Raw genomic sequence first — 23,703 nt, forward strand, 5'->3', positions numbered from 1 at the left:
TTTCTCCCCAGGTTTCGGAGATATCGCCAACGCATCTCAAAAAACCAAGAACGCAGCAATTCGGAAGCACTAAAAGTACTTTTCCTTTAATTAAAAACGATAAAATTGATTGTAGTGAAATTCATTTTTTTGCAGTTTTTATAGTTACCCCGAAAATATAATACATTGTGCGGAAACCAATCAATTTTAGCAAATTTGCGTTGTTTCTTTTTGAAATAATTTTAAATCGATTGTAGTTTTCATGCGAAAAAAAGATTTTTTTTGCTCCCCAGGTTTCGGAGATATCGCCAACGCATCTCAAAAAACCAAGAACGCAGAAATTCGGTAGCACTAAAAGTACTTTTCCTATAACTAAAAATGATTAAATTGATTGTAGTGAAATTAATTTTTTTTGTAGTTTTTATAGATACTCCGAAAATACAATATATTGTGCAGAAACTAAGCAAATTAAGCAGATTTGTGTTTTTTCTTTTTGAAATACGTTTTAAATCGTTTGTAGTTTTTCATAAGAAAAATAGTACTTTTCCTATAACTACAAACGATGAAATTGATTGTAGTGGAATTAATTTGTTTTTAGTTTTTATAGTTACTCCGAAAATATAATACATTGTGCGGAAACTAAGCAATTTCAGTTTTTTATTTTTGAAATACGTTTTAAATCGTTCGTAGTTTTTCAAAAGAAAAATAATTGTTTTTGGTCCACAGGTTTCGGAGATATCGATAACGAATCTCAAAAAAAAAAACAAGAACGCAGCAATTTGGAAGCATTAAAAGTACTTTTCCTATAACTACAAATGATTAAATTGATTGTAGTGAAATTAATTTTTTGCAGTTTTTATAGTTACTCCGAAAATATAATACATTGTGCGGAAACCAATCAATTTTAGCAAATTTGGGTTCTTTCTTTCCGAAATACGTTTTAAATCGTTTGTAGTTTTTCATAAGAAAAATAATTGTTGATTTTTTTTTTAAATACGTTTTAAATCGTTTTTAGTTTTTCATAAGAAAAAATATTTTTTTTTTTTGGTCCATTGGCTTCGGAGATATCACTAACGCATCTCAAAAAAACCCAGAACGCAGCAATTATGAAGCACTAAAAGTAATTTTCTTATAACTAAAAATTATGAAATTGATTGTAGTGAAATTCACTTTTTTGTAGTTTTTAAAGTTACTCCGAAAATATAATACATTAGTAAATTCCTTTTTTGTACTTTTTATAGTTACTCCTAAAATATAATACATTGTTCGGAAACTAAGCAATTTAAGCAAATATGAGTTTTTTTATTTTTGAAATACGTTTTAATTCCTTTGTAGTTTTTCATAAGAAAAATAATTTTTTTTGGTCCACAGGTTTCGAAGATATCGCTAACACAGCTCAAAAAAAGCAAGAATGCAGCAATTTGGAAGCACTAAAAGTACTTGTCGTATAACTACAAACGATGACATTGATTGTAGTGAAATCCATTTTTTTAATACTTTTTATAGTTACTCCGAAAATATAATACATTGTGCGGAAACTAAGCAATTTAAACAAATTTTATTTTTTCTTTTTGAAATACGTTTTAACCCGTTTGTAGTTCCTCATTAGAAAAATAATTTTTTTTTGGTACACAGGTTTCGGAGATATCGCAAACGCATCTCAAAAAAAAGATGAACGTAGCAATATGGAAGCACTAAAAGTACTTTTCCTATAACTAAAAATTATGAAATTGATTGTAGTGAAATTCATTTTTTTGTAGTTTTTATAGTAACTCCGAAAATATAATATATTAGTGAAATCCATTTTTTTGTACTTTTTTAGTTACTTCGAAAATATAATACATTGTGCGGAAACTAAGCAACTTAAGCAAATTTGAGTTTTTTCTCTTTGAAATACGTTTTAAACCGTTTGTAGTTTGTCATAAGAAAAATAATTTTTTTTTTGGTCGACAGGTTTCGGAGATATCGATAACGCATCTCAAAAAAAACCAAGAACGCAGCAATTTGGAAGCATTAAAAGTACTTTTCCTATAACTACAAATGATGAAATTGATTGTAGTGAAATTAATTTTTTTGCAGTTTTTATAGTTACTCCGTAAATATAATACATTGTGCGGAATCCAATCAATTTTAGCAAATTTGGGTTTTTTTATTTTCGAAATACGTTTTAAATCGTTTGTAGTTTTTCATACGAAAAAAAAATTTTTTTCTGCCCAGATTTCGGAGATATCGCCAATACATCTCAAAAAAACCAAGAACGCAGCAATTCGGAAGCACTAAAAGTACTTTTCCTATAATTAAAAACGATAAAATTGATTGTAGTGGAATTCATTTTTTTGTAGTTTTTATAGTTACTCCGAAAATATAATACGTTGTGCGGAAACCAATAAATTTTAGCAAATTTGGGTATTTTCTTTTTGAAATACTTTTAAATCGATTGTAGTTTTCATACGAAAAAAAAATTTTTTTGCTCCCCAGGTTTCGGAGATATCGCCAACACATCTCCAAAAAACCAAGAACGCAGCAATTCGGAAGCAATAAAAGTACTTATTAATTTGAAATTAATTTTTTTGCAGTTTTTATAGTTACTCCGAAAATATAATACATTGTGCGGAAACCAATAAATTTTAGCAAATTTGGGTTTTTTCTTTCCGAAATACGTTTTAAATCGTTTGTAGTTTTTCATACGAAAACAAATTTTTTTTTTCGCCCCAGGTTTCGGAGATATCGCCAACGCATCTCAAAAAAACTAAGAACGCTGCAATTCGGAAGCACTAAAAGTACTTTTTCTATAATTAAAGGCGATGAAATTGATTGTAGTGGAATTCATTTTTTTGTAGTTTTTATAGTTACTCCGAAAATATAATACATTGTGCGGAAACTAAGCAATTTAAGCAATTTTGAGTTTTTTATTTTTGAAATACGTTTTAAATCGTTTGTAGTTTTTCAAAAGAAAAATATAATAAAAATATAATACGTTGTGCGGAAACCAATAAATTTTAGCAAATTTGGGTTTTTTCTTTTTGAAATACTTTTAAATCGATTGTAGTTTTCATACGAAAAAAAATTTTTTTGCTCCCCAGGTTTCGCAGATATCGCCAACACATCTCAAAAAAACCAAGAACGCAGCAATTCGGAAGCACTAAAAGTACTTATTAATTTGAAATTAATTTTTTTGCAGTTTTTATAGTTACTGCGAAAATATAATACATTGTGCGGAAACCAAGCAATTTAAGCAAATTTGGGTTTTTTCTTTTTGAAATACTTTTAAATCGATTGTAGTTTTCATACGAAAACAAATTTTTTTTTGCTCCCCAGGTTTCGGAGATATCGCCAACGCATCTCAAAAAAAGCAAGAACGCAGCAATTCGGTAGAACTAAAAGTACTATTCCTATAACTAAAAATGATGAAATTGATTGTAGTGAAGTTAATTTTTTGTAATTTTTATGTTTACTCCGAAAATATAATACATTGTGCGGAAACCAATCAATTTTAGAATATTTGGATTTTTTCTTTTTGAAATACTTTTCATCGATTGTAGTTTTCATACGAAAAAAAAATTTTGTTTGGTCCACAGCTTACGGAGATATCTCAAACGCATCTCAAAAAAACCAAGAACGCAGCAATTTGGAAGCACTAAAAGTACTTTTCATATAACTACAAACGATGAAATTGATTGTAGTGAAGTTAATTTTTTGTAATTTTTATGTTTACTCCGAAAATATAATACATTGTGCGGAAACCAACCAATTTTTGAAAATTTGGATTTTTTCTTTTTGAAATACTTTTCATCGATTGTAGTTTTCATACGAAAAAAAAAATTTTGTTTGGTCCACAGGTTTCGGAGATATCTCTAACCCATCTCAAAAAAAACCAAGAACGCAGCAATTTGGATGCACTAAAAGTACTTCTCATATAACTATAAACGATGAAATTGATTGTAGTGAAATCCATTTTTTTTGTACTTTTTATAGTTACTCCGAAAATATAATACATTGCGCGGAAACTAAGCAATTTAAGCAAATTTGAGTTTTTTTAAATACATTTTAAATCGTTTGTAGTTTTTCATAAGAAAAGTAATTTTTTTTTGTCCACAGGTTTCGTAGATATCGCTAACGCATCTCAAAAAAACCAAGAACGCAGCAATTTGGAAGCACTAAAAGTAGTTTTCCTATAACTACAAATGATAAAATTAATTGTAGTGAAATTCATTTTTTTGCAGTTTTTATAGTTACTCCGAAAATATAATAAATTGTGCGGAAACCAATAAATTTTAGCAAATTTGGGTTTTTCTTTTCGAAATACATTTTAAATCGTTTGTAGTTTTTCATACGAAAAAAAAATTTTTTTTTCTCCCCAGGTTTCGGAGATATCGCCAACGCATCTCAAAAAACCAAGAACGCAGTAATTCGGAAGCACTAAAAGTACTTTTCCTATAATTAAAAACGATAAAATTGATTGTAGTGGAATTCATTTTTTTGTAGTTTTTATAGTTACTCCGAAAATATAATACATTGTGCGGAAACCAATAAATTTTAGCAAATTTGGGTTTTTTCTTTCCGAAATACGTTTTAAATCGTTTGTAGTTTTTCATACGAAAACAAATTTTTTTTTTCGCCCCAGGTTTCGGAGATATCGCCAACGCATCTCAAAAAAACCAAGAACGCAGTAATTTGGAAGCACTAAAAGTACTTTTCCTGTAACTAAAAATGATGAAATTTATTGTATTGAAATTCACTTTTTTGTAGTTTTTAAAGTTACTCCGAAAATATAATACATTAGTGAAATCCATTTTTTTGTACTTTTTATAGTTATTCCGAAACTAAGCAATTTTTTTGTAGTTTTTATAGATACTCCGAAAATATAATGCATTGTGCGGAAACTAAGGAAATTAAGCCAATTTGTGTTTTTCTTTTTGAAATACGTTTTAAATCGTTTGTAGTATTTCATAAGAAAAATAGTACTTTTCCTATAACTACAAACGATGAAATTGATTGTAGTGGAATTAATTTTTTTGTAGTTTTTATAGTTACTCCGAAAATGTAATACATTGTGCGGAAACTAAGCAATTTAAGCAAATTTGAGTTTTTTATTTTTGAAATACGTTTTAAATGGTTTTATTTATTAATTTTTTTGTACTTTTTATAGTTAATCCGAAAATATAATACATTGTGCGGACACTAAGCAGTTTAAACAAATTTTGGTTTTTTCTTTTTGAAATACATTTTAAATCGTTTGTAGTTTTTCATAAGAAACAATTTTTTGTTCTAAAGGTTTCGGAAATAAAATACATTAGTGAAATCCATTTTTTTGTACTTTTTATAGTTACCCCGAAAATATAATACATTGTACGGAAACTAAGCAATTTAAGCAAATTTGAGGTTTTTCTTTTTGAAATACGTTTTAAATCGTTTGTAGTTTTTCATAAGAAAAAAATTTTTTTTTGGTCCACAGGTTTCGGAGGTATCGCTAACGCATCTCAAAAAAAACCAAGAACGCAGCAATTTGGAAGCACAAAAAGTAATTTCCCTATAACTAAAAACGAAGAAATTGAGTGTAGTAAAATTAATTTTTTTGTACTTTTTATAGTTACTCCGAAAATATAATACATTGTGCGGAAACCGAGCAATATAAGCGAATTTGGTTTTTTTCTTTTTGAAATACGTTTTAAATCATTTGTACTTTTTCATAAGAAAAATAATTTTTTTTTGGTCTACAGATTTCGGAGATATAGCTAACGAGTCTCAAAAAAACCAAGAACGCAGCTATTCGGAAGCAGCACTAAAAGTACTTTTCCTGTAACTACAAATGATGAAATTGATTGTAGTGAAATTCATTTTTTTGCAGGTTTTATAGATACTCCGAAAATATAATACATTGTGCGGAAACTAAGCAAATTAAGCAAATTTGTGTTTTTTTTTTTGAAATACGTTTTAAATCGTTTGTAGTTTTTCATAAGAAATATAGTACTTTTCCTATAACTACAAACGATGAAATTGATTGTAGTGGAATTCATTTTTTGTAGGTTTTATAGTTACTCCCAAAATGTAATACGTTGTGCGTAAACCAATAAATTTTAGCAAATTTGGGTTTTTTCTTTTTGAAATACTTTTAAATCGATTGTAGTTTTCATACGAAAAAAAAATTTTTTAGCTCCCCTGATTTCGTAGATATCGCCAACAAATCTCAAAAAAACCAGAACGCAGCAATTTGGAGCACTAAAAGTACTTTTCGTATAACTACAAACGATGAAATTGATTGTAGTGAAATCCATTTTTTGTACTTTTTATAGTTACTCCGAAAATATAATACATTGAGCGGAAACCAAGCAATTTAAGTAAATTTGGGTTTTTCTTTTGGAAATACGTCTTAAATCGTTTGTAGTTTTCCATAAAAAAATTTTTTTTGGTCCACATGTTTCGGAGATATCGCTAACGCATCTCAAAAAAACCAAGAACGCATCAATTTGGAAGCACTAAAAGTACTTTTACTGTAACTAAAAATGATGAAATTTATTGTATTTAAATTCACTTTTTTGTAGTTTTTAAAGTTACTCCGAAAATATAATACATTAGTGAAATCCATTTTTTTGTACTTTTTATAGTTATTCCGGAAATATAATACATTGTGCGGAAACTAAGCAATTTAAGCATATTTGAGTTTTTTTTTTTTTAAATAGGTTTTAAATCGTTTGTAGTTTTTAATAAGAAAAATAATTTTTTTTTGGTCCACAGGCTTCGGAGATATCGCTAACGCATCTCAAAAAAAACCAAGAACGCAGCAATTTGGTAGTACACAAATTAATTTTCCTATAACTACAAGCGATGAAATTGATTGTAGTGAAATTATTTTTTTTGTACTTTTTATAGTTACTCCGAAAGTATAATACATTATGCGGAAACCAAGAAATTTAAGCAAATTTGGGTTTTTTCTTTTTGAAACACGTTTTAATCATTTTTAATTTTTCATACGAAAAACATTTTTTTTTTGTTCTCCACAAGTTTCGGAGATATCGCTAACACATTTCAAAAATCAAGAACGAAGCGATTTGGAAGCACTAAAAGTACATTTCCCATAACTACAAACGATGAAATTGATTGTGGTGAAATCCATTTTTTTGTACTTTTTATACGCAGCAATTTGGAAGCACTAAAATACTTTTCCAATAACTACTAATGTTGAAATTGATTGTAGTGAAATTCATTCTTTTATAGTTTTTATGGAAACTCCGAAAATATAATACATTGTGCGGAAACTAAGCAATTTAAGCAAATTTGAATTTTTTCTTTTTGAAATACGTTTTAAACCGTTTGTAGTTTCTCATAAGAAAAATAATTTTTTTTTTTTTTGATCCACAGGTTTCGGAGATATCGCTAACGCATCTCAAAAAAGCCAAGAACGCGGCAATTTGGAAGCACTAAAAGTTCTTTTCGTATAACTACAAACGATGAAATTGATTGTAGTGAAATCCATTTTTTGTACTTTTTATAGTTACTCCGAAAATATAATACATTTTGCGGAAACTAAACAATTTAAGCAAATTTTAGTTTTTTCTTTTTGAAATACGTTTTAAACCGTTTGTATTTTCTCATAAGAAAAATATTTTTTTTTTGGTCCACAGGTTTTGGAGATATCGATAACGCATCTCAAAAAAAAAACCAAGAACGCAGCAATTTGGAAGCACTAAAAGTACTTTTCCTATAACTACAAATGATGAAATTGATTGTAGTGAAATTAATTTTTTTGCAGTTTTTATAGTTACTCCGAAAATATAATACATTGTGCGGAAACCAATCAATTTTAGCAAATTTGGGTTTTTTCTTTCCGAAATACGTTTTAAATCGTTTGCAGTTTTTCATACGAAAAACAAATTTTTTTTCCCCAGGTTTCGGAGATATCGCCAACGCATCTCTAAAAAACCAAGAACGCAGCAAATCGGAAGCACTAAAAGTACTTTTCCTATAATTAAAAACGATAAAATTGATTGTAGTGGAATTAGTTTTTACGTAGTTTTTATAGTTACTCCAAAAATATAATACATTGTGCGGAAACCAATCAATTTTAGCAAATTTGGGTTTTTTCTTTTTGATATACTTTTAAATCGATTGGAGTTTTCATACGAAAAAAAAATTTTTTGCTCCCCAGGTTTCGGAGATATCGCCAACGCATCTCAAAAAGCCAAGAACGCAGCAATTCGGAAGCACTAAAAGTACTTTTCCTTTAATTAAAAACGATAAAATTTCTTTGTAATGAAATTCATTTTTTTTGCAGTTTTTATAGTTACCCCGAAAATATAATACATTGTGCGGAAACCAATCAATTTTAGCAAATTTGGGTTTTTTCTTTTTGAAATACTTTTAAATCGATTGGAGTTTTCATACGAAAAAAAATTTTTTTTTGCTCCCCAGGTTTCGGAGATATCGCCAGCGCATCTCAAAAAACCAAGAACGCAGCAATTCGGTAGCACTAAAAGTACTTTTCCTATAACTAAAAATGATGAAATTGATTGTAGTGAAATTCATTTTTTTGTAGTTTTTATAGATACTCAGAAAATATAATACATTGTGCGGAAACCAATCAATTTTAGCAAATTTGGGTTTTTTCTTTTTGAAATAATTTTAAATCGATTGTAGTTTTCATACGAAAAAAAGATTTTTTTTCTCCCCAGGTTTCGGAGATATCGCCAACGCATCTCAAAAAACCAAGAACGCAGCAATTCGGTAGCACTAAAGTACTTTTCCTATAACTAAAAATGATTAAATTGATTGTAGTGAAATTAATTTTTTTTGTAGTTTTTATAGATACTCCGAAAATACAATACATTGTGCAGAAGCTATGCAAATTAAGCAAATTTGTGTTGTTTGTTTTTGAAATACGTTTTAAATCGTTTGTAGTTTTTCATAAGAAAAATAGTACTTTTCCTATAACTACAAACGATGAAATTGATTGTAGTGGAATTAATTTTTTTTTATTTTTTATAGTTACTCCGAAAATATAATACATTGAGCGGAAAACAAGCAATTTAAGTAAATTTGGGTTTGTTTTTTTCGGAAATACGTCTTAAATCGTTTGTAGTTTTCCAAAAAAAAAAATTTTTTTTGGTAAACAGGTTTCCGAGATATCGCTAACGCATCTCAAAAAAACCAAGACCGCAGCAATTTGGAAGCACTAAAAGTACTTGTCGTATAACTACAAACGATGAAATTGATTGTAGTGAAATCCATTTTTTTAATACTTTTTATAGTTACTCCGAAAATATAATACATTGTGCGGAAACTAAGCAATTTAAGCAAATTAGAGTTTTTTCTTTTTGAAATACGTTTTAAACCGTTTGTAGTTTATCATAAGAAAAATAATTTTTTTTTGGTACACAGGTTTCGGAGATATCGCAAACGCATCTCAAAAAAAAGATGAACGCAGCAATTTGGAAGCACTAAAAGTACTTTTCCTATAACTAAAAATTATGAAATTGATTGTAGTGAAATTAATTTTTTTGTAGTTTTTATAGTTACTCCGAAAATATAATACATTGTGCGGAAACTAAGCAATTTAAGCAATTTCAGTTTTTTATTTTTGAAATACGTTTTAAATCGTTTGTAGTTTTTCAAAAGAAAAATAATTGTTTTTGGTCCACAGGTTTCGGAGATATCGATAACGAATCTCAAAAAAAAAAAAACAAGAACGCAGCAATTTGGAAGCATTAAAAGTACTTTTCCTATAACTACAAATGATTAAATTGATTGTAGTGAAATTAATTTTTTGCAGTTTTTATAGTTACTCCGAAAATATAATACATTGTGCGGAAACCAATCAATTTTAGCAAATTTGGGTTCTTTCTTTCCGAAATACGTTTTAAATAGTTTGTAGTTTTTCATAAGAAAAATAATTGTTTTTGGTCCACAGGTGTCGGAGATATCGATAGCGCATCTCAAAAAAAAAAAAAAACCAAGAACGCAGCAGTTTGGAAGCACTAAAAGTACTTTTCGTATAACTACAAACGATGAAATTGATTGTAGTGATATCCATTTTTTTGTACTATTTATAGTTACTCCGAAAATATAATACATTGTGCGGAAACTAAGCAATTTAAGCAAATTTGAATTTTTTTTTAAATACGTTTTAAATCGTTTTTAGTTTTACATAAGAAAAATATTTTTTTTTTGGTCCATTGGTTTCGGAGATATCACTAACGCATCTCAAAAAAACCAAGAACGCAGCAATTTGGAAGCACTAAAAGTAATTTTCCTATAACTAAAAATTATGAAATTGATTGTAGTGAAATTCACTTTTTTGTAGTTTTTAAAGTTACTCCGAAAATATAATACATTAGTAAATTCCTTTTTTGTACTTTTTATAGTTACTCCTAAAATATAATACATTGTTCGGAAACTAAGCAATTTAAGCAAATATGAGTTTTTTTCTTTTTGAAATACGTTTTAATTCGTTTGTAGTTTTTCATAAGAAAAATAATTTTTTTTGGTCCACAGGTTTCGAAGATATCGCTAACACAGCTCAAAAAAACCAAGAGTGCAGCAATTTGGAAGCACTAAAATTACTTGTCGTATAACTACAAACGATGACATTGATTGTAGTGAAATCCATTTTTTTAATACTTTTTATAGTTACTCCGAAAATATAATACATTGTGCGGAAACTAAGCAATTTAAACAAATTTTAGTTTTTTCTTTTTGAAATACGTTTTAACCCGTTTGTAGTTCCTCATTAGAAAAATAATTTTTTTTTGGTACACAGGTTTCGGAGATATCGCAAACGCATCTCAAAAAAAAGATGAACACAGCACTTTGGAAGCACTAAAAGTACTTTTCCTATAACTAAAAATTATGAAACTGATTGTAGTGAAATTCATTTTTTTGTAGTTTTTATAGTTACTCCGAAAATATAATATATTAGTGAAATCCATTTTTTTGTACTTTTTTAGTTACTTCGAAAATATAATACATTGTGCGGAAACTAAGCAACTTAAGCAAATTTGAGTTTTTTCTCTTTGAAATACGTTTTAAACCGTTTGTAGTTTGTCATAAGAAAAATAATTTTTTTTTTGGTCGACAGGTTTCGGAGATATCGATAACGCATCTCAAAAAAAACCAAGAACGCAGCAATTTGGAAGCATTAAAAGTACTTTTCCTATAACTAAAAATGATGAAATTGATTGTAGTGAAATTAATTTTTTTGCAGTTTTTATAGTTACTCCGAATATATAATACATTGTACGGAAACCAATTTGCTAAAATTAATTTGGGTTTTTTCTTTCCGATATACGTTTTAAATCGTTTGTAGTTTTTCATACGAAAAACAATTTTTTTTCTCCCCAGGTTTCGGAGATATCGCCAACGCATCTCAAAAAAACCAATAACGCAGCAAATCGGAAGCACTAAAAGTACCTTTCCTATAATTAAAAGCGATAAAATTGATTGTAGTGGAATTAATTTTTTTGTAGTTTTTATAGTTACTCCGAAAATATAATACATTTTGCGGAAATTAAGCAATTTATGCAATTTTGAGTTTTTTTATTGTTGAAATACGTTTTAAATCGTTTGTAGTTTTTCAAAAGAAAAATAATTTTTTATGGTCCACAGGTTTCGGAGATATCGGTAACGCATCTAAAAAAAAACCAAGAACGCAGCTTTTTGGAAGCACTAAAAGTAATTTTCGTATAACTACAAACGATGAAATTGATTGTAGTGAAATCCATTTTTTGTACTTTTTATAGTTACTCCGAAAATATAATACATTGAGCGGAAACCAAGCACTTTAAATAAATTTGGGTTTTTTCTTTTTGAAATAGGTTTTAAATCGTTTGTAGTTTTCCACAAGAAAAACAATTTTTTTTGGTCCGCAGGTTTCGGAGATATCGCTAACGCATCTCAAAAAAATCCAAGAACGCAGCAATTTGGAAGCACAAAAAGTAATTTTCCTATAACTACAAACGATGAAATTGATTGTAGTGAAATTTATTTTTTTGTACTTTTTATAGTTACTGCGAAAATATAATACATTGTGAGGAAACCAAGCAATTTAAGCAAATTTGGGTTTTTTCTTTTTGAAATACTTTTAAATCGATTGTAGTTTTCATACGAAAAAAAAATTTTTTTTGCTCCCCAGGTTTCGGAATATCGCCAACGCATCTAAAAAAAAAACAAAAAACGCAGCAATTCGGTAGCACTAAAAGTACTTTTCCTATAACTAAAAATGATGACATTGGTTTTAGTGAAGTTAATTTTTTGTAATTTTTAGTTTTACTACATATAATACATTGTGCGGAAACCAATCAATTTTAGAAAATTTGAATTTTTTCTTTTTGAAATACTTTTCATCGATTGTAGTTTTCATACGAAAAAAAATTTTGTTTGGTCCACAGGTTTCGGAGATATCTCTAGCGCATCTCAAAAAAACCAAGAACGGAGCAATTTGGAAGCACTAAAAGTACTTTTCATATAACTACAAACGATGAAATTGATTGTAGTGAAGTTAATTTTTTGTAATTTTTATGTTTACTCCGAAAATATAATACATTGTGCGGAAACCAATCAATTTTTGAAAATTTGGATTTTTTCTTTTTGAAATACTTTTCATCGATTGTAGTTTTCATATGAAAAAAAAAATTTTTGTTTGGTCCAAAGGTTTCGGAGATATCTCTAACGCATCTCAAAAAAACCAAGAACGCAGCAATTTGGAAGCACTAAATGTACTTTTCATATAACTAAAAACGATGAAATTGATTGTAGCGAAATCCATTTTTTTTTTGTACTTTTTATAGTTACTCCGAAAATATAATACATTGCGCGGAAACTAAGCAATTTAAGCAAATTTGAGTTTTTTTAAATAAGTTTTAAATCTTTTGTAGTTTTTCATAAGAAAATTAATTTTTTTTTTTGGTCCACAGGTTTCGGAGATATCGCCAACGCATCTCAAAAAAACCAAGAACGCAGCAATTCGGAAGCACTAAAAGTACTTTTCCTATAATTAAAAATGATAAAATTGATTGTAGTGGAATTCATTTTTTTGTAGTTTTTATAGTTACTCCGAAAATATAATACATTGTGCGGAAACCAATCAATTTTAGCAAATTTGGGTTTTTTCTTTTTGAAATACTTTTAAATCGATTGTAGTTTTCATATGAAAAAAATTTTTTTTTCCCCCCAGGTTTCGGAGATATCGCCAACGCATCTAAAAAAAACCAAGAACGCAGCAATTCGGAAGCACTAAAAGTACTTTTCCTATAATTAAAAACGATAAAATTGATTGTAGTGAAATTCAATTTTTTTTCAGTTTTTATAGTTACTCCGAAAATATAATACATTGTGCGGAAACCAATCAATTTTAGCAAATTTGGGTTTTTTCTTTTTGAAATACTTTTAAATCGATTGTAGTTTTCATATGAAAAAAAATTTTTTTTGCTCCCCAGGTTTCGGAGATATCGCCAACGCATCTAAAAAAAACTAAGAACGCAGCAATTCGGAAGCACTAAAAGTACTGTTCCTATAATTAAAAATGATAAATTGATTGTAGGGAAATTCAATTTTTTTTTCAGTTTTTATAGTTACTCCGAAAATATAATACATTGTGCGGAAACCAATCAATTTTAGCAAATTTGGGTTTTTTCTTTTTGAAATACTTTTAAATCGATTGTAGTTTTCATACGAAAAAAAAATTTTTTTTGCTCCCCAGGTTTCGGAGATATCGCCAACGCATCTCAAAAAAACCAAGAACGCAGCAATTCGGTAGCACTAAAATTACTTTTCCTATTACTAAAAATGATGAAATTGATTGTAGTGAAATTCATTTTTTTGTAGTTTTTATAGATACTCCGAAAATATAATACATTGTGCGGAAACTAAGCAAATTAAGCAAATTGTGTTTTTTCTTTTTGAAATACGTTTTAAATCGTTTGTAGTATTTCATAAGAAAAATAGTACTTTTCCTATAACTACAAACGATGAAATTGATTGTAGTGGAATTAATTTTTTTGTAGTTTTTATAGTTACTCCGAAAATATAATACATTGTGCGGAAACTAAGCAATTTAAGCAAATTTGAGTTTTTTATTTTTGAAATACGTTTTAAATGGTTTTTGGTTTTTCAAAAGAAAAATTATTTTTTTTGGTTCACAAGTTTCGGAGATATCGCTAACACATCTCAAAAAAACCAAGAACGCAACAATTTGGAAGCAGTAAAAGTACTTTTCCTATAACTACAAATGATGAGATTGATTTTAGTGAAATTAAATTTGTTTCTAGTTTTTATAGTTACTCCGAAAATATAATACATTGAGCGGAAACCAAGCACTTTAAATAAATTTGGGTTTTTCCATTTCGAAATACGTTTTAAATCGTTTGTAGTTTTCCATATGAAAATAAAATTTTTTTTGGTCCACAGGTTTCGGAGATATCGCTAACGCATATCAAAAAAACCAAGAACGCAGCAATTTGGAAGCACAAAAAGTAATTTCCCTATAACTAAAAACGAAGAAATTGATTGTAGTAAAATTAATTTTTTTGTACTTTTTATAGTTACTCAGAAAATATAATACATTGTGCGGAAACCAAGCAATTTAAGCGAATTTGGTTTTTTCTTTTTGAAATACGTTTTAAATCATTTGTACTTTTTCATAAGAAAAATAATTTTTTTTTGGTCTACAGATTTCGGAGATATAGCTAACGCATCTCAAAAAAAACCAGGAACGCAGCAATTTGGAGCACTAAAAGTACTTTTCGTATAACTACAAACGATGAAATTGATTGTAGTGAAATCCATTTTTTGTACTTTTTATAGTTACTCCGAAATTATAATACATTGAGCGGAAACCAAGCAATTTAAGTAAATTTGGGTTTTTTTCTTTTGGAAATACGTCTTAAATCGTTTGTAGTTTTCCATATGAAAATAAAATTTTTTTTGGTCCACATGTTTCGGAGATATCGCTAACGCATCTCAAAAAAACCAAGAACGCAGCAATTTGGAAGCACTAAAAGTACTTTTCCTGTAACTAAAAATGATGAAATTTATTGTATTGAAATTCACTTTTTTGTAGTTTTTAAAGTTACTCCGAAAATATAATACATTAGTGAAATCGATTTTTTTGTACTTTTTATAGTTATTCCGAAACTAAGGAATTTAAGCATATTTAAGTTTTTTTTTAAAATAGGTTTTAAATCGTTTGTAGTTTTTCATAAGAAAAATAATTTTTTTTTGGTCCACAGGTTTCGGAGATATCGCTAACGCATATAAAAAAAACCAAGAACACAGCAATTTGGAAGCACTAAAAGTAATTTTCCTATAACTACAAATGATGAAATTGAAATTCATTTTTTTGTAGTTTTTATAGTTACTCCGAAAATATAATACATTGGTGAAATCGATTTTTTTGTACTTTTTATAGTTACTCCGAAAATATAATACATTGTTCGGAAACTAAGCAATTTAAGAAAATTTGAGTTTTTTCTTTTCGAAATACGTTTTAAATGGTTTGTAGTTTTTCATAAGAAAAATAATATTTTTTTGGTCCACAGCTTTCGGAGATATCGCTAACGCATCTCAAAAAAAACCAAGAACGCAGCAATTTGGAAGTACAAAAAGTAATTTTCCTATAACTAAAAATTATGAAATTGATTGTAGTGAAATCCATTTTTTGTACTTTTTACAGTTACTCCGAAAATATAATACATTGAGCGGAAACCAAGCACATTAAATAAATTTGGGTTTTTTCTTTTTGAAATAGGTTTTAAATCGTTTGTAGTTTTCCACAAGAAAAACAATTTTTTTTGGTCCACAGGTTTCGGAGATATCGCTAACGCATCTCAAAAAATCAAGAACTAAGCGATTTGGAAGCACTAAAAGTACATTTCCCATAACTACAAACGATGAAATTGAGTGTAGTGAAATCCATTTTTTTGTACTTTTTATACGCAGCAATTTGGAAGCACTAAAATACTTTTCCAATAACTACTAATGTTGAAATTGATTGTAGTGAAATTCATTCTTTTGTAGTTTTTATGGTAACTCCGAAAATATAATACATTATACGGAAACCAAGCAATTTAAGCAAATTTGGGTTTTTTTCTTTTTGAAATATATTTTAAATCGTTTGTAGTTTTTCATACGAAAAAAAATTTTCTTTTGCTCCACAGGCTTCAGAGATATTGCTAACGCTACTAAAAAAACCAAGCACTCAGCAATTTGGAAGCACTAAAAATAATTTCCCTATAACTAAAAACGAAGAAATTGATTGTAGTGAAATGAATTTTTTTGTACTTTTTATAATTGAGTTACTTATTGGCCGGAAAAAAGATATATCAGTTTTATTTTTCTTTGAGCTTAAGGCCTATTTTTATAAATAAAACACTTGATTTTGTGTTAAATTATTTAATTTATTCGATATTTCGACCTTAGTCTAAGGTCATCATCAGGACTGCTAGAAACAATACAAAAACACTAATAAATTTATCAAATATTAACATTTTTGACATAAGTCATTTTCACATATAAACAACATATAAAAAATATAGATATATTTAACATAAATCATCAGCACAACTTAAGTTTTATAGCCGACGAATCAAACAAAGAGTGTGCATAAACAAATGAAGTCCCGTAATTGTAAACAAAAATTTTATAAAAACAATAATACATTAAGCGGCGAAAAAACAGCATGCAGAAAAATTGATCACAGCAGTGTAGTGTTGTTGTTGGGAGAGCTCAAGAGTGGCTTTTGTGCTTTATTATTAGGTTGCGGTAGGCGTAGGCAGTGTTCAGTGTCTGCCTTAAAATTCATACGTTTATTATTAGGGGTGTCAACTATGTGTAGCATTTCTAACGTGAAGCGTTTATTATAATTTTTCTCCTCTTCTAAAATGGTGACGTTCTCAAAATCCGGGTAGTGGCCTGTGTCTTTACAATGTGCTGTTAATGCCGTTTTATTATCAGAAAAATTATTCCTTAATTTTATATTTGATTTGTGAGCGGATATCCTTGTCTTGAGTTTAGATTTAGATTTTGTAGTACCCACATATACTTTATCGCATATGTGGGACCCGTCACCAATACAAGGAATCCGATACACTACGTCAGATTTTTCCTCTTTAGCTATGGGATCTTTCAGTTTGCTGAATACTTTTTTTAATGGGTTGCTGTAGGTAAAGGCTAGCTGCACCGTTTCCTTGTCATACAGTTTGGAATTTTTGATCCTCTCCGAGAGCCCAGGGACATAAGTAACCGATTTATAAATTTTTGCAGTTTGATTTTCCCTATTACTATCTTTATCACGCCTCGAGTAAAATTGGTATATAAGTTTGTAGATTAATTTCGTGGGGAAATCATTATTTTCTAGGGTATCCTTAATGATATTGATGTTTTTGTTGTGGTACAATGTGTCGCTGATGGAGAGAATACGCCTCACAAAATTTTTTGGCAGTGTTAATTTTTATATTTCTAGCATGCTGCGAGTAGAAGTTAATCAATCTTCCAGATGTTGTGGGTTTTTTGTACCAGTCTATTGTTAATCGGTTATCTCTCTTAATTATTAGGGTATCCAAAAAAGGTATTTTTCCGTCCTTTTCTATTTCGATCGTAAACTTAATGGATTTCTGATACCCGTTGAGTAGATTTAGCAATTTGTCTGTGTCCTCTGTTTTTACTATGGCGAATAAATCGTCCACATATTTAGTTAACAATCTAGGTTTGTTCGCCGATTCCATTTCAAAACGTGTTAAAAGATCCTCCATCACAATATCGGCTATGACTGGTGATGCTGGAGAACCCATGGGCATTCCTGATCGTTGCTCATATATTTTATCTCTGTATTTACAGTAACGATTCTCTTTAATACAAAACTTAACTACAGTTAAGAACAGTTCCTTTGTCATGGACGTGTTCTCCTTTATCTTGTCCCATTTTGATCCTATGATTTCAAGCGCCAAATCTACTGGTATACTAGGGAATAAAGACACAACGTCGAACGACACTAAACTCTCGTCATCATACACATACGTATTGTGTATTTTATTTTTAAATTCAATTGCGTCTTTGATGTTATATTTAGATGATAGGGTTAGTTTATTAAGAATTTCTACAACATATTTACATAAATTGTAGGACGGGGAATTAACGGACGAACAGATAGGCCGGAGTGGAGTTCCTGTTTTGTGAATCTTCGGCAGACCATAAATACGGGGTGGATTAGACGTTTTACAATTGAGACGATACTTTTCTTTCAAGTCAATGACCTTGTTATTATATAATTTATCAACTATTTCGTTGTTTTTTGCTTGAAGTTGATTGTAGGGTCTTGTTTTAGCACTTTGTACGTGGAAATGTCGTTTAATATTGTTTGCATCTTTTTGTTATATTCCGTTTTGTCCATTAATACAGTGACGTTCCCCTTGTCTGCATTGAGAACCAAAAGTTGTTCGTGGTTTTTTAAGAACTGTTTTTTATAGTTAATCCGAAAATATAATACATTGTGCGGAAACCAAGCAGTTTGAGCAAATTTGGGTTTTTTATTTTTGAAATAAATTTTAAATCGTTTGTAGCTTTTCATAAGAAAATAATTTCTTTTGATCCACAGGTTTCGGAGATATCGCTAACACATCTCAAAATAAACCAAGAACGGAGCAATTTGGAAGCACTAAAAGTACTTTTCCTATAACTACAAATGATGAAATTGATTGTAGTGAAATTAAATTTTTTGCAGTTTTTATAGTTACTCCGTAAATATAATACATTGTGCGGAATCCAATCAATTTTAGCAAATTTGGGTTTTTTTCTTTTCGAAATACGTTTTAAATCGTTTGTAGTTTTTCATACGAAAAAAAATTTTTTTCTGCCCAGATTTCGGAGATATCGCCAATACATCTCAAAAAAACCAAGAACGCAGCAATTCGGAAGCACTAAAAGTACTTTTCCTATAATTAAAAACGATAAAATTGATTGTAGTGGAATTCATTTTTTTGTAGTTTTTATAGTTACTCCGAAAATATAATACGTTGTGCGGAAACCAATAAATTTTAGCAAATTTGGGTATTTTCTTTTTGAAATACTTTTAAATCGATTGTAGTTTTCATAGGAAAAAAAAATTTTTTTGCTCCCCAGGTTTCGGAGATATCGCCAACACATCGCCAAAAAACCAAGAACGCAGCAATTCGGAAGCAATAAAAGTACCTATTAATTTGAAATTAATTTTTTTGCAGTTTTTATAGTTACTCCGAAAATATAATACATTGTGCGGAAACCAATAAATTTTAGCAAATTTGGGTTTTTTCTTTCCGAAATACGTTTTAAATCGTTTGTAGTTTTTCATACGAAAACAAATTTTTTTTTTCGCCCCAGGTTTCGGAGATATCGCCAACGCATCTCAAAAAAACCAAGAACGCTGCAATTCGGAAGCACTAAAAGTACTTTTTCTATAATTAAAGGCGATGAAATTGATTGTAGTGGAATTTATTTTTTTGTAGTTTTTATAGTTACTCCGAAAATATAATACATTGTGCGGAAACTAAGCAATTTAAGCAATTTTGAGTTTTTTATTTTTGAAATACGTTTTAAATCGTTTGTAGTTTTTCAAAAGAAAAATATAATAAAAATATAATACGTTGTGCGGAAACCAATAAATTTTAGCAAATTTGGGTTTTTTCTTTTTGAAATACTTTTAAATCGATTGTAGTTTTCATACGAAAAAAAAATTTTTTTGCTCCCCAGGTTTCGCAGATATCGCCAACACATCTCAAAAAAACCAAAAACGCAGCAATTCGGAAGCACTAAAAGTACTTATTAATTTGAAATTAATTTTTTTGCAGTTTTTATAGTTACTGCGAAAATATAATACATTGTGCGGAAACCAATCAATTTAAGCAAATTTTGGTTTTTTCTTTTTGAAATACTTTTAAATCGATTGTAGTTTTCATACGAAAACAAATTTTTTTTTGCTCCCCAGGTTTCGGAGATATCGCCAACGCATCTCAAAAAAAGCAAGAACGCAGCAATTCGGTAGAACTAAAAGTACTATTCCTATAACTAAAAATGATGAAATTGATTGTAGTGAAGTTAATTTTTTGTAATTTTTATGTTTACTCCGAAAATATAATACATTGTGCGGAAACCAATCAATTTTAGAAAATTTGGATTTTTTCTTTTTGAAATACTTTTCATCGATTGTAGTTTTCATACGAAAAAAAATTTTGTTTGGTCCACAGGTTTCGGAGATATCTCAAACGCATCTCAAAAAAACCAAGAACGCAGCAATTTGGAAGCACTAAAAGTACTTTTCATATAACTACAAACGATGAAATTGATTGTAGTGAAGTTAATTTTTTGTAATTTTTATGTTTACTCCGCAAATATAATACATTGTGCGGAAACCAACCAATTTTTGAAAATTTGGATTTTTTCTTTTTGAAATACTTTTCATCGATTGTAGTTTTCATACGAAAAAAAAAATTTTGTTTGGTCCACAGGTTTCGGAGATATCTCTAACCCATCTCAAAAAAACCAAGAACGCAGCAATTTGGAAGCACTAAAAGTACTTCTCATATAACTATAAACGATGAAATTGATTGTAGTGAAATCCATTTTTTTTGTACTTTTTATAGTTACTCCGAAAATATAATACATTGCGCGGAAACTAAGCAATTTAAGCAAATTTGAGTTTTTTTAAATACGTTTTAAATCGTTTGTAGTTTTTCATAAGAAAAGTAATTTTTTTTTTGTCCACAGGTTTCGGAGATATCGCTAACGCATCTCAAAAAAACCAAGAACGCAGCAATTTGGAAGCACTAAAAGTAGTTTTCCTATAACTACAAATGATAAAATTAATTGTAGTGAAATTCATTTTTTTGCAGTTTTTATAGTTACTCCGAAAATATAATACATTGTGCGGAAACCAATAAATTTTAGCAAATTTGGGGTTTTCTTTTCGAAATACATTTTAAATCGTTTGTAGTTTTTCATACGAAAAAAAAATTTTTTTTTCTCCCCAGGTTTCGGAGATATCGCCAACGCATCTCAAAAAACCAAGAACGCAGTAATTCGGAAGCACTAAAAGTACTTTTCCTATAATTAAAAACGATAAAATTGATTGTAGTGGAATTCATTTTTTTTGTAGTTTTTATAGTTACTCCGAAAATATAATACATTGTGCGGAAACCAATCAATTTTAGCAAATTTGGGTTTTTTCTTTTTGAAATACTTTTAAATCGATTGTAGTTTTCATACGAAAAAAAATTTCTTTTTGCTCACCAGGTTTCGGAGATATCGCCAACGCACCTCAAAAAAACCAAGAACGCAGCAATTTGGAAGCACTAAAAGTACTTTTCCTGTAACTAAAAATGATGAAATTTATTGTATTGAAATTCACTTTTTTGTAGTTTTTAAAGTTACTCCGAAAATATAATACATTAGTGAAATCCATTTTTTTGTACTTTTTATAGTTATTCCGAAACTAAGCAATTTTTTTGTAGTTTTTATAGATACTCCGAAAATATAATGCATTGTGCGGAAACTAAGGAAATTAAGCCAATTTGTGTTTTTTCTTTTTGAAATACGTTTTAAATCGTTTGTAGTATTTCATAAGAAAAATAGTACTTTTCCTATAACTACAAACGATGAAATTGATTGTAGTGGAATTAATTTTTTTGTAGTTTTTATAGTTACTCCGAAAATATAATACATTGTGCGGAAACTAAGCAATTTAAGCAAATTTGAGTTTTTTATTTTTGAAATACGTTTTAAATGGTTTTATTAATTAATTTTTTTGTACTTTTTATAGTTAATCCGAAAATATAATACATTGTGCGGAAACTAAGCAGTTTAAGCAAATTTTGGTTTTTTCTTTTCGAAATACATTTTAAATCGTTTGTAGTTTGTCATAAGAAACAATTTTTTGTTCCAAAGGTTTCGGAAATATAATACATTAGTGAAATCCATTTTTTTGTACTTTTTATAGTTACCCCGAAAATATAATACATTGTACGGAAACTAAGCAATTTAAGCAAATTTGAGGTATTTCTTTTTGAAATACGTTTTAAATCGTTTGTAGTTTTTCATAAGAAAAAAAATTTTTTTTGGTCCACAGGTTTCGGAGGTATCGCTAACGCATCTCAAAAAAAACCAAGAACGCAGCAATTTGGAAGCACACAAAGTAATTTCCCTATAACTAAAAACGAAGAAATTGAGTGTAGTAAAATTAATTTTTTTGTACTTTTTATAGTTACTCCGAAAATATAATACATTGTGCGGAAACCGAGCAATTTAAGCGAATTTGGTTTTTTTCTTTTTGAAATACGTTTTAAATCATTTGTACTTTTTCATAAGAAAAATAATTTTTTTTTGGTCTACAGATTTCGGAGATATAGCTAACGAGTCTCAAAAAAACGAAGAACGCAGGTATTCGGAAGCACTAAAAGTACTTTTCCTGTAACTACAAATGATGAAATTGATTGTAGTGAAATTCATTTTTTTGCAGGTTTTATAGATACTCCGAAAATATAATACATTGTGCGGAAACTAAGCAAATTAAGCAAATTTGTGTTTTTTCTTTTTGAAATACGTTTTAAATCGTTTGTAGTTTTTCATAAGAAATATAGTACTTTTCCTATAACTACAAACGATGAAATTGATTGTAGTGGAATTCATTTTTTTGTAGGTTTTATAGTTACTCCCAAAATGTAATACGTTGTGCGTAAACCAATAAATTTTAGCAAATTTGGGTTTTTTCTTTTTGAAATACTTTTAAATCGATTGTAGTTTTCATACGAAAAAAAATTTTTTTAGCTCCCCTGATTTCGTAGATATCGCCAACAAATCTCAAAAAAACCAAGAACGCAGCAATTTGGAGCACTAAAAGTACTTTTCGTATAACTACAAACGATGAAATTGATTGTAGTGAAATCCATTTTTTGTACTTTTTATAGTTACTCCGAAAATATAATACATTGAGCGGAAACCAAGCAATTTAAGTAAATTTGGGTTTTTCTTTTGGAAATACGTCTTAAATCGTTTGTAGTTTTCCATAAAAAAATTTTTTTTTGGTCCACATGTTTCGGAGATATCGCTAACGCATCTCAAAAAAACCAAGAACGCAGCAATTTGGAAGCACTAAAAGTACTTTTACTGTAACTAAAAATGATGAAATTTATTGTATTGAAATTCACTTTTTTGTAGTTTTTAAAGTTACTCCGAAAATATAATACATTAGTGAAATCCATTTTTTTGTACTTTTTATAGTTATTCCGGAAATATAATACATTGTGCGGAAACTAAGCAATTTAAGCATATTTGAGTTTTTTTTTTTTTTAAATAGGTTTTAAATCGTTTGTAGTTTTTAATAAGAAAAATAATTTTTTTTTGGTCCACAGGTTTCGGAGATATCGCTAACGCATCTCAAAAAAAACCAAGAACGCAGCAATTTGGTAGTACAAAAATTAATTTTCCTATAACTACAAGCGATGAAATTGATTGTAGTGAAATTATTTTTTTTGTACTTTTTATAGTTACTCCGAAAGTATAATACATTGTGCGGAAACCAAGAAATTTAAGCAAATTTGGGTTTTTTCTTTTTGAAACACGTTTTAATCATTTTTAATTTTTCATACGAAAAACATTTTTTTTTTGTTCTCCACAAGTTTCGGAGATATCGCTAACACATTTGAAAAAATCAAGAACGAAGCGATTTGGAAGCACGAAAAGTACATTTCCCATAACTACAAACGATGAAAT

Source organism: Eurosta solidaginis, chromosome X (assembly GCF_040869045.1).
Source record: "Eurosta solidaginis isolate ZX-2024a chromosome X, ASM4086904v1, whole genome shotgun sequence".
In the NCBI taxonomy this organism is placed as follows: Eukaryota; Metazoa; Arthropoda; class Insecta; order Diptera; family Tephritidae; genus Eurosta; species Eurosta solidaginis.